Here is a 12,309-nt window from a genome sequence, read left to right on the forward strand (position 1 = left end):
CCGTATTTAGCCTTGGACAAAACTTACCACCCACTTAAGGCTGCATTCCCAAATAGCTCGACTCGCCGTAGACAATGCCTCATGGAGCGACAGGGTCCAAGCTTGACGAGGCTCTTACCATCTTCGGCGCCCCTTTCTAGGGGACCTAGGCTCAGTCCGTCTTGCAGAGGATGCCTCTCTAGACTACAATTCACATGATGAGGCCACGCAATTCTCAAGCTAGGCTCTTTCCTGTTTGCTCACCACTACTGGGGAAATCCTCGTTAGTTTCTTCTCCTCCGATTAGTGATATGTTTAAACTCAGCGATTAGCCTTGCCTCCGAGGTCCATGTCGTGAACATGGGTTCGTAGACCTGCAAGCCCGTTTACATCAACAATTACGTGTTGTCGTTCCACAAACAGTCGGCCCCCTCTTGGGGGATGAACCACCCTCACGACGAGATGTCGCCTAGTGCCACTGGTCCATTTTAGCCAACCGCAACACCCGCACCGAGCGCACCATGCTCTCTCTCTCTCTCTCTCTCTCTCTCTCTCTCTCTCTCTCTTTCTCTCTCTCTCTCTCTCTCTCTCTCTCTCTCTCTCTCTCTCTCTCTCTCTGTGGAGGGGGCGCATCGACGAGGGCCATGCAGACGGCCAGCTCTACCCCATCTATCGCTTTGGAGGAGGGGACAAGGGCACAATGTGGTGCGGATGCTCTGGCAGGCATGCCCTTGGATGGGGCCGCAAGGGCAAGTTGCATTCAAAGACTCGATGATTCGCTGAATTTTGCAATTCACACTACGTATCGCATTTTGCTGCATTTTTCATCGTTGTGCCAGAGTCGAGATATCCGTTGCTGAGAGTCGTTGCTTTGTGCATCATGTCCTCTCGGAGGGAGGAGACTTAGTCTGATGCATTTCTTTGGTGTGTCCTATTCCCGGGGGAGCGGAAGATGCGGCCCATACCAGGGGCACAAAGGAGGGGGCAACCCCCTCGATGTCGAGCGAGGAGAGAGGGTCTCCCTCCCCGTCTTATCGTCACACGGTCGTCAACCTAGTGTCACTCGGCTCGGGGGCAGGGTGTCAATGGCCGCACCTCCGAGCATAGCCCCTCGCGTCAACGTTCCATAATTTGCGTCGTTCCTCACGGACGTGTGTCAATGATCCTTCCACTGGTTCACCTATGAAAACCTTGTTACGACTTCTCCTTCCTCTAAATGATAAGGCTTAATGAACTTCTCACAACATCGCAGGCACCACCGATGTCGCCACGATCCAAAACCTTCACCGTACCATTCAATCAGTAGAAGCAACGAGTGGTGTGTACAAAGGGCAGGGACGTAGTCAATGCGAGCTAATGACTCGCGCTTACTAGGAATTCCTCATTGAAGATCAATAATTGCAATGATCTATCCCCATCATGATGAAATTTTAGAAGATTACCCGAGCGTCTCAGCCCAAGCGATAAACTCGTTGAATTCATCAGTGTAGCCCGCATACGGCCCAAAACATCTTAGGGCATCACAGACCCATTATTGCCTCAAACTTTCATCACCTAGACAGCCATAGTCCATCTAAGAAGTTGGCGACGAAGAGCATCCTTCACGTAACTAGTTAGCAGGCTGAGGTCTCGTTTGTTAACGAAATTAACCAAACAAATCACTCCACCAACTAAGAACGGCAATGCACCACCACCCATAGAGTCAAGAAAGAGCTCTTAATCTATCAATCCTCACTATGTTTGGACCTGGTAAGTTTCCCTATGTTGAGTCAAATTAAACCGTAGGCTCCCCTCCTAGTGGTGCCCTATTTCAACCTTGCGACCATACTCCCCTCGGAACCCAAAGACTTTGATTTCTCATAAGGTGTTGGTGGAGTCATCAAAGGAACATCCGCCAATCCCTAGTTGGCATACTTGCTAGGACCTGAAAGATGGTGAACTATGCCTGAGCAGGGCGAATCTAGAGGAAACTCTGGTGGAGGTTCATAGCGATACTAACGTGCAAATTCTTCGTCAGACTTGGGTATAGGGGCAAAAGACTAATTGAGCCATCTAGTAACTAGTTCCCTCCAAAGTTTCCCACACGATAGTTGGAGGTCCTCACAATTTTATCGGCTAAAGCAAATGATTAGAGGCATTGGGGGTGTAACACCCTCGACCTATTCTCAAACTTTAAAATAGGTAAGCGGTTGCGATTGCTCCGTTGAAACCCCATGCAGAATGTGAGCTCCAATTGGGCCATTTTTTGTAAGCAAAATTGGCGATGTGGGATGGAGTGCAAGGGCCCGATGAGCAAGAGCGTGCGGGGATCATGGCACAACTCCGAGCACGAGCCTAAGTGAAATGGCCCCCGGTGCTGACCTTGGTGGTAGTAGCAAATATTCAAATGAGAACTTTGAAGACCGAAGTGGAGAAAGGTTCCATGTGAACAAAAATTGGACATGGGTTAGTCGATCCTAAGAGATGGGGCAGTTCTGTGTCAAGGGCGCAATGCGCACCGCGCATCAAAAGGGAATCGGGTCAATATTCTCGAATTGAGGGAGGTGGTGGTGGACACTAACATGACCGAATCTTGACATGCCGAGATGGGGGCCCCAAGAAGAGTTCTCTTTTCTTTTTAACAACCTGCCCACCCTCGGATCACCCTCGGATAGGGTCCAACGGTTGGTAAAGCTCCACACATCTTGCAGCTTCCAATGTACTAATGGCCCATGAAAATCCAGAGGAGCGATTGCCAATTGCGCCCGGTTGTACTCATAACTGCATCAGGTCTCTAAGGTGAAGAGATAGATAAATGTAGGTAAGGGAAGTCAGCGAAATGGATCCGTAACTTCGAGAAAAGTATTGGCTCTAAGGGCTGGGTCTAGGAGTCTGCAGTCTGACCCCGGAGGCTGTTGGGGGTTTGCCCAAGCTGCCTCAGTGGCAGCAAGGGTGAGCCCTCGCATGCCGACCGGGCGACTGCCACAGAACACCAACCCTCGGGGCGGCCCTCCCTAGGCGTTGAACAACCATCTTAGAACTGGTATGGACAAGGGGAATATGACTGTTTAATTAAAACAAAGCATTGCAATGGTCCTTGTGGATGCTGACGCAATTTTATTTATGCCCAGTGCTCTAAATGTCAAAGTGAAGAAATTCAACCAAGCATGGGTAAAAGGCGGGAGTGACTCTGACTCTCTTAAGGTTGCCAAATGCCTCATCATCTAATTAGTGACGCGCATGAATGGATTAATGAGATTTCATTGTCCTTATCTACTATCTAGCGAAACCATAGCCAAGGGAATGGGCTTGGAAGAATCCGTGGGGAAAGAAGAGTCTGTTGAGCTTTGACTCTAGTCTGCTTTGTGAAATGACTTAAGAGGTGTAGAATAACTGGAAGCCTCTGGCACAGGTGAAATACCACTACTTTTAATGTTATTTTACTTACTCCATGAGGTGGAGGCAGGGTTTGGCCCCTGCTTCTGGTCTTAAGGCACGCTCGCGCTCCCCGATCTAAGTGGAAGTCATTGTTTAGTGGGGAGTTTGGCTGGGGCATCACATCTGTTAAAAGATAGCGCAAGTGTCCTAAGATGAGCTCAACGAGAACAAAAATCTCGTGTGGAACAAAAGGGTAAAAGCTCATTTGATTTTGATTTTCAGTACAAATACGAACTATGAAAGCGTGGCCTATCAATCCTTTAGTGTTTCAAAACTTGAAGCTAGAGGTGTCAGAAAAGTTACCACAGGGATAACTGGCTTGTGGTAGCCAAGCGTTCATAGCGATGTTGCTTTTTTATCCTTTGATGTTGGCTCTTCCTATCATTGCGAAGCAAAATTCGCCAAGTGTTGGATTGTTCACCCACCAATAGCAAACATGAGCTAGGTTAAGACCATCATGAGACATGTTAGTTTTACCCTACTGATGAGCGGTGCCACAATAATAAACCAACTTAGTGCGAGAGGAACCGTTGATTCACATAATTGGTCATTGCGCTTGGTTGAAAAGCCAGTGGCGCAAAGCTACCATGTGTAGGATTATGATTGAATGACTCTAAGTTAGAATCTGTGCTAGACGCGGTGCTCTCTACCTCCCTGGTTGTTACCCCGCCTGATAGTAGGGGTGCTCGTGCATCCCTGAGAGCATGTGTTAAGAGCCTCCCCGGATCCAAGCTGTTTGCTTCTCTCACCGAGGTGTAATAATATGTCCACATATTTAAATAAATAATCACATGTCACACAAGGCCAATGATTCTCAAATGCAGGAATCCTTACACTCATACATCCTCATTGTTTTACAGATGTACCTATAGTTTGAAACACCCATAGCCTTGAATAGCTTATTAGCTATGAAAACTTATCTACTTATGGAACTCTTACATCGTGCATATTCACATAATATCTTCTCGCCTAAGTGCTCGAAACAATTTTCACGTTTCTCTACCACATTTGAGGTGATCAAAGTTATCTGCAAATCCACAAATTTTATCCCATAAAATTTTTAAAAAGTATGCAAAAGAAATAATTATCTATCATAGAAAATATAGTTTTAATCCAAAAAACTTGAAAAAAAAACCCTAAGCATCAAAATAATTGGATACAAAACCCTAACCATCAAAGTAAGCATTGATACAGAACTAGTGTCAAAATAACTATCGAATCTCGCATAGTGTCGATATATTTGTCTATTAAAATGTGAAAAATAAACGGTTATATCAAGCTTTCCAGTATAACAACTTTTTTCAAGGAGCCACTAACTTCACTTGCCTCTAAAATTTTGTCATAGCAAGGTAGGGCATGCCCTTCACAATATTCATGTACTTAGTCACATAGACCTTTATAATAACCTTAGTTTGATCATTTATAGTCATTCATGTGTTTTGTTAGATCTGCTTGCACCCCACGGACCTATAATTTTTATAGAAGTTATGGATATATATAATGGGCCAACACATCGAGTAGGCCATGGAAAGTCTAATCTCTAATTGTTCCGACAATTAAAATACATATAAGGCCCCATTATTTTCAGTTTAGTGCTAACATCATATTGCACATAAAGCGCTAAATTTTTTATTAGGTAAGCTTTTAAGATGCCTTAACGAGGTTTAGTCAAAATGAAACTTTGCATGGAGGAGGTTCAATGGATCTTTCATGCATTGGTACCTTGGAGTGGATTTTCACTCTTACTAACATAATACATTTACTTTTTAAAGTATATTCAAATATTCTAAGCAATATCAAAACTTTTTTGATGCTTATATCAGCATTGCCAAGTAGATTTTCATGCTTATATCAATGGTTTTAGTGATGATATTGCCCTAAAAAAGGTAGGCAAACCACAACTACATCACGGCGCCTTTGTTTATTGTCCTTTTTCCTCTAGTTTCATACCCAACACCCATCCTCTCCATCTAACTATCCATCCCCTCCACACTCAAGCTAGGCAAAGACAACTCAAGCTTGGACTTTTGCTCTCTAAAGAACACAAGATGTAAGCTTGTTTTGTGTGAGTTTTTCTTTTCTTGTTTTCCCATCCACCTTCCTTCTCTTCCTTGTTCTCTTTTTTTCTCCCTTCCTCCTTTTTTCCCTCTTTCCTCCTCCTCTCCCCTCCCTAATCCCTCCCATTGTCCTCATTTTCCCCTCTTTCCCCCCACTTTCTCCCCTCTTTAGTTTCCTCCTTTCTAAATTTCCCCCCATTTAGTTCATATTGGTGGACACTAATGTTTTGATGTATGAATAATATGGGTGGAGTATTGATAGATTATATGGTTTGCCATGCTACTGGGGGCATGTGAGTTGAGAGCATTGCCCTTTTCCTCTTTTATCTCACAAAAAGTATAAAGGTGGAAAAATCAAGGCTACACTCAAAAGTTGATGGACAACCCATAGAAAAGCAAGGTTTGCCATGCTGTCGTGTGCATGTGAGTTGAGAACTACAGGATGAAATTGAAGCTTTTACCAATAGAAGACAAAGAATGTTGTTGCTATAGCTAATGCTCCTGAGAATGGTGCTACAATAAGTGCTCCTATTGGACACATTACTCCTGGTGATCAATCTTTTGCTGCTACAACCTCACAAGTGTTCCAAATTTCTTGAGATATAGCCCAATGGTCGCTCAATACTCTTTTTATGATGACACTTTCGATGGAATGCAACTTACTTTAGTGATTTTTTAGCTTTAGTATTTTGCTGGTTTTACTGTTATAGTTCACCTAAATAGACTCCATCTATGGAGATTTGGACTCGTAATGTAATATATTTTATCAATATATAAAATACATATCTTTTTAGTCCCCTTCCCAAAAAAAGATTGGATCCTTAAAAAGTGGGTGGACAAAAGCGTGGACAACCAAAGTCCCCTGCCTAGCCTTTGAACCATGGACCCCACTAGAGCTCATGTCGCGACAATATTATGGTTTAGATTGTATTAGGTTAATTGATGGAATGTATTAAGATAGAAGGTAGGCTAGGTAGGTATAATGGCAAAGAGCCATCGATTATGTATTTGACTATTTGATATTTATATAAAGATGAGCACTCACACATGCTAGGTCCTAGGGGGTAGGAATGGGTAGGATGCATGGGTTCATTTGAATGGTAGGAAGTCATATTCATAGGCTAAGGGTAGTAAATGGGTACATGAGCCTTGGATTCCAAAGGCCACTATTGAAAGGGTGATACCCTTTCATGTCACGCATTCTCACTTGCATTCTCACAATCTCTCCCCCTTCAATTCTCAACGTCCCTTGCATGCAAAGGACTCCATAGCAAAAGTACATGTGTCTTGCACACATGGGCACTCTCCCCCATTGGAGGGCCATTGCAGCTTCATAAATGGTTTTGGATCTTCTATCTTTTCGTAACAGCTCAATCAATAAGCTAAAGCCTACTTGCTGACAAGCATGGGACCCATGACCTTTTTTCCCGTGCTCATCCACTCTGTGTGTGTAAGCAATTCCTTAAGCAGGCAAGAGGCAGGTGTGTAACCACCCTTAGGTTAAGTGGGTTAGCAAGAAGGGACATTGCTGAAGTTATAACCATTCTTTTCCCCATCATCATCCCCTTTTTAAGTCTCCATTTTGTAGGCTCACAGTCACTCTATAGGTTTCACATGCATCCGAACGGGTGCATTCGAGTGGGTTAGCAAAAAGGGAGTTGTTCGCACAATGCTGAAGTTATAACCATTCTTTTCCCCACCGTTCATCCCCTTTTTAAGTCTCCATTTTGTAGGCTCACAGTCACTCTATAGGTTTCACATGCACCCGAACGGGTGCATTCAATTTCCCCGTCCGAGCATCATGTGCTTTCACTCTCATTAGGAGTGAAAAGCTTGCAGCAGGCTAGACAACAATATCAAAGCAGAGTGATTGAAGTGGACATTTCGAGATACCTCTCAAATTGCCTTTATTGAAAATGAAGTAGGCTCGAACGAACTTGTTGCAATTTGTCTCAGACGTCCTTCATTTCAAAGGATTAACAATTGGATGATTCCATTACTTCTATCAGGCGTCGGCACTGCGTTCAGCATGATAACTTTGAAAAAGCTGCAAGTGAATGAAATATTGCCAACGAAGGGAGAAGAATGCTGAAACGAGTCCAACCCCTCTTACACAGGGTTCACACCATGCGCAATGAACATGGAGAAAAAGTGGAGGATAGGTTCCTAGTCCTACTTGGGCCAATAGGTGAGACGCGGCCACGAACGTGAAGGAAAAGAAATAGTGTCTGACTGCTGCAGAAGGCTGCCCAACTCCTTTGCCAAAGAAAAGAAAAGGGCGGGAAATGCAATGGTTGGGAGTTAAACCTTTACCATTTGAACTTGCAAGGTTCCTTCAACCAGTAAGGCAATCATCTGTTAGTGTAACAGTGTGGCAAGCCTTTAATTAGGTCATGACCACCGAGTGGTGTGAACGATGTTGTGGGGGGCAGCGATCCTCCACTGCATGTTCGTCCTCTGTGTCTGAAAGCAAACCACTCTTACTCGCCATATTCCGAGGACTTTCCTCCCGGGTTAGCAAAAGGGGTTCTTTACACTGGTGCTGAATGAGGAGAAGCTTATAACCATCCTTTATCCCAGTAATCCCACCATCTTCTCCATTCGTCCCCTTTTTAAGTTTCCACTTTGCAAGTCACTCATCACCTCTCCAATCCATTCCTCCCCTCCTCATCCCCTTTCCAACACGCAAAATCACAACAATTGCCACTTCTCCATCGCCAGCATTTTGCCGTTTTCGCAGCTAGCTTGAATACGGCACACAGGAGCAAAGCTAAAGCTCGCCTGGAGAAGTTTTGGACCCCAAAACCCGCGGTTCTTGCTTGCGATCCGTCGGCGGCACTTCAAGGGCCTCCAATTGGTAGCCAGGTTCTTATTTAGCTCTCGGATCTCCGTCTCCTAAACTTATAGGGACGCATATTTTTCAATCCCAACATGTAATTTAAGCTGACATTTCTCCGCGTAGTTTTTTTTTTTGGTCCTAAGGAATTTCAAGTGGAGGATAGCATCTCTTGAATTCCTCCTCCCTTTTCTGTGATATTAGTGAGACATTTCACGCAAATTTTCCCGTTTAGCGCATCTCGTTTTATCTTGGTTGGAAAAGTAACAGTAAGCAACCTGAACGCCAGGGGGCACGTGATGTGAGACTGACGTTTACAGATTGCAAGAAAAGGCATTTGGGACTTTCTGGAATATGCCATCTCAGCGAGAGGAGATTTACTGTCTTTTGCAGCATGAGTGAGGAGGATTCAGTCTCCAGCTGCCGCTACTATCAGGCGGTGTGGAGAATGATTGCGACAATGATAGCTATCAGCACTATTGAGTGATTGGATTTAATGATCGTGTGATGCATCGAGTGTCGTGGGAAGAGAAGGCTTGCACGGATCAAGCCGTTAGTACATTCTTTTTTATGGTGTTAGTGATATGAGGAGGAGGAGTGTTTATAAGTATCATCGCGTCCTTTTGCTATAGAAGGAAGGCTGGTATGACCGCCAATTAATTTCTTTTCCAGCACACTTCTTGTAGAGGTAACCGGATGTCACAAATTCATTATGAATGCCTCTTTTCCCTTCTACGTTCATTGTTTAACATCATGAACTTATAGCTTTTGATTCTTGAATGACATTGAAATTTGAAATTGGCATTGTTGTTTATGGCCTTAAAAAGATGGGTTGGGCCTAAAAGTGTGGTCAACTTGTTACATATGCTGCAAATAATATATTCTGATGGAGCACCTTGCAGAGCTCCATTTGGATTAAACATTAAGACTAGGAGGGCTGTCAATTGCATAAAGGAGGCTTTGAATAGAATCATGTTCATGTAATAAGTGTAGATGACGCAAGTATTAATTAACTTGACAACTTTATTGTAAGCGGTAAGAATTAGGGAAGTAAATCATGGAGGGAAAAGGAAGAAAGGACGGGGAAAATTTGCAAAGAGCAAGAATCAAGAAGGTCATCTGAGCTGCATTTTGTGGACGCAAGAAGCTTGCATTGGTAGTGTATGGAAGGCACAAGCTTCCAAGGCAAACGTGGAGAGGGGAAGCAAAAGCAACGGAGGTGTGAATCATGTATTAAGCAACTTGATAATCGAAATACATATATATGAAGGACGAGAACTTAAACTTACAACATGGTTAATAAGAAGCTTGATCTGAAGTAAGGAAAACTAGCTTGATAGCTTTGGCATAGGTTGGTTTAATGCTTTAATATTCCTTTCCCGTGCGCTGAGATTGTTCTCTTCAAAGATAAGTTGGGAGGTGCGTCATTTAGGCTATCCTATTGATTATACTCTTTTTGAGTACTTTACATCTGAAATCACAAATGAAAGTAGATGAAAATCCTCTTTGGACATAATCTTTGCTAGTATCCACTATGCATGCAGTCACATGAAAGTCAAATATATTGTTCAAGCATATGTCTCTTGAGGCTTCTTTCATGCCCTATAAGACTTACTAAGCATGCATACAAAGGAACATTTTTGTGAAGGAGCAATGACAAAATGATCAATGCTCAACGATTGATCTCTTCCAAGACTTGGCCAATAGTTCTTTATTAACTGAGTGAAGTTCGGCGGTTCAAAGACGATTTGCTTGTCCCATAAGCTCTAAACACTAAAGATTTTATGGACAAAGTTCAGTATTCATTCATTAGATGAATTTGCCTACATGTTTTTTGTGAACCTCATTGCACAGGTCTTAGATATTGCATTACTCAATCTAGTATAGTGTTAGAGGTTGATATCTCTGCAGTACGTTGATGATGGTACATAAGAATGCCTTTTTGATTATAACATTATGATGTGGCTAGCTATGGGGCAATCTCGTCTCAATTTCATAGGTTCTCTCACCTTTCTACAATTAATAGTGCTTTTATCTAAGAATTCAGCATAATTCAATCATCTAATTTGTTCTATAGTGGGTAAATTGTTCTGTGTTATTGTTATAGCTTTGGGATTTCAGTCCTTGGCATGTATAGGATCATCCGACACGAAGCACATTTCTTTCTAATGTTTTAGACTTCTCCTGTTTTTGCATGTGTATGTGATCTTAGGTTGTGTATTGCTTTGAGTTTATTATGTGTCTCATGGATCCTTGTCTCTATGTTGCTTTTGCTTTAATAAAGTACCCTCCCCTTCTGTGTGTGTGCATGTGTGTTTTGGCAAGAATCTTGGTACTAATGAACTTAGCTTTGCTTGTGATGTACGTTTATTTCCTTTTGGGGGGGGGGGACCCCGTTCGAAACGAATGCCCATTGCAAGGATATTTAGGCTAAGAGTCAGAGGAGTCTGTAAACATGGAAACCAATGTGGAAAAAGGAGAGTTGTTCTTGCTGATGACTTCGAGCGTTGTTGAAATGAGGTCTGCAAAGTGGAATTGAGTACTAAACTCTACCAAATCTGCATACTGTGTAGGTCCTTCCCTTGTATCTCGAGCACAGTGTCCCTCCGAATGGTCTGAATAGAGCTATTTCGACTAAGAGCATCGGCGACCAGGTTATTCTTACCAGGGACATACTCAATCATACCCCCGAACTGCTGAAAGATTAGACTCCATCTTTGTTGCAGATCACTCCATTGTGAACTTGGCATTGTCTGAAGCCACTTAAGAGCTTGATGATCTGTCTTTACTGTAAAAGTCCGCCCGTAAAGAAATGGCTTCCAGTGCTTCAATGCTTGAATAACCCCGAGCAATTCCCTATCATATATTGAATAGTTCTTCTTGGTGTCATTGAGGTCCGACTGTAGTAAGCCACGAGTCGATCTTTCTGTTGTAAGATTTCCTCGATGGCTACATTACTTGCACCGGAGATGATCAGGAAAGGATCATCCCATGACGCTATTTTCATAGTTCTTCTCGGTGTCATTGATCTTCCGACTGTAGTAGGCCAACGAGTCGATCTTTCTGTTGTAAGACTGCCTCGATGGCTACATTACTTGCATCGGAGATGATTAGGAAAGGATTATCCCATGACGCTATTTTCATAATTGGCGTTGTGGTGGCCAACCACTGTGTAAGTCATGAAAGGCCTCTAAAGCTTTACTTGTAATTGTCACTTTCTGTCGACGTGTCTTCACCCCCTTCAATAGATCTGTAAGAGGTGCCGCGCCGCATAAGTTGAGAATCCGTCCATATGAGAGACTAATGAATGATTGGAGCCGTCGTGGGGATAGCCCAACTAGTGATAGCTTGAATCATTTCGGGATTCAAGCGAATGCCATCGGCTTTGATGATGTAACGTAGATACTGAATCTCCATCAGCGCAAATTCACTCTTTTTGGCATTAAGATAGAGCTATCGTGTTAGAAACATGGTGGAGAGAGAGAGAGAGAGAGAGAGAGAGAGAGAGAGAGAGAGGGTGTGTGAGGAAATGATGCTCAAATGAAGACATGAAGAAGGCTTTCATTCATTCATTAAGTATGACATGATAAGAGAAGTACAAGCCTTATATAGGTTGAGCACACACACACATGTACCAAGTGTAAATGGGATAACTTTCAGAGTGACATGTGGCACTCAATCATGACTCACACATAAGAACTAGTACTAGAACTTCTAGTACTACATACCAACACATCACATCACATCACCACACTCTTCAGCTGTGATATCTCCAACACCCCCCTTCAATACTGCAAAGAGCAAGTTTAAGTATCCAACACCTCCCGTGTGATAATGACTTCTCAGTCAGCTTGCGACCCGCAAGGGCAAACCACCATCACTCGTCACCCCTCCTTACTCTGAACTGGGTGGTCAATACCATCAAACCAAAGTAAAAGACAATACATTCATTTTTGGGGGACAACCCAAGGTAGAGTACCTCTTATTGACTCCAAATACATTTAGTATAGAGCGACAACT

General features: G+C 43.3%; 1 protein-coding gene, 1 non-coding gene and 4 pseudogenes across 8 annotated transcripts in view; 3 read left to right on the forward strand and 3 right to left on the reverse strand.

Moving 5' to 3' along the window:
• LOC147893501 (25S ribosomal RNA) overlaps nucleotides 1–328 on the reverse strand; it is a 2,214-nt pseudogene extending 1,886 nt beyond the window's left edge.
• Nucleotides 329–688: 360 nt separating this feature from the next.
• LOC147893502 (5.8S ribosomal RNA) lies at nucleotides 689–844 on the reverse strand. Its single transcript, XR_015542300.1, has one exon. It is a non-coding gene; the product is annotated as a 5.8S ribosomal RNA (ribosomal RNA).
• A 300-nt stretch (nucleotides 845–1,144) lies between these two features.
• LOC147893503 (18S ribosomal RNA) lies at nucleotides 1,145–1,811 on the reverse strand (annotated as a pseudogene; the record flags this gene model as incomplete).
• Nucleotides 1,812–1,857: 46 nt separating this feature from the next.
• LOC147893504 (25S ribosomal RNA) lies at nucleotides 1,858–2,760 on the forward strand (annotated as a pseudogene; the record flags this gene model as incomplete).
• A 4-nt stretch (nucleotides 2,761–2,764) lies between these two features.
• Nucleotides 2,765–4,248, forward strand: LOC147893505 (25S ribosomal RNA; annotated as a pseudogene).
• Nucleotides 4,249–7,970: 3,722 nt separating this feature from the next.
• The window catches only part of LOC147893506 (alpha-1,6-mannosyl-glycoprotein 2-beta-N-acetylglucosaminyltransferase), an 81,492-nt gene continuing 77,153 nt past the window's right edge, over nucleotides 7,971–12,309 (forward strand). For 4 of the 7 annotated variants that reach the window (XM_087386135.1, XM_087386136.1, XM_087386132.1 and 1 more), the window contains exon 1: nucleotides 7,971–8,318. The gene's annotated coding sequence lies outside the window, so the exon portion shown is untranslated. Of the gene's footprint in view, nucleotides 8,319–8,578; nucleotides 8,978–12,309 lie in introns of all 7 variants that reach the window. The other 3 variants (XM_087386133.1, XM_087386137.1, XM_087386134.1) reach the window with 2 other exon arrangements.

The sequence above is a fragment of the Dipteris shenzhenensis genome, chromosome 15, assembly GCF_047967505.1.
Source record: "Dipteris shenzhenensis isolate YYH24624 ecotype China chromosome 15, Dip_SZ_1.0, whole genome shotgun sequence".
NCBI lineage: Eukaryota > Viridiplantae > Streptophyta > Polypodiopsida > Gleicheniales > Dipteridaceae > Dipteris > Dipteris shenzhenensis.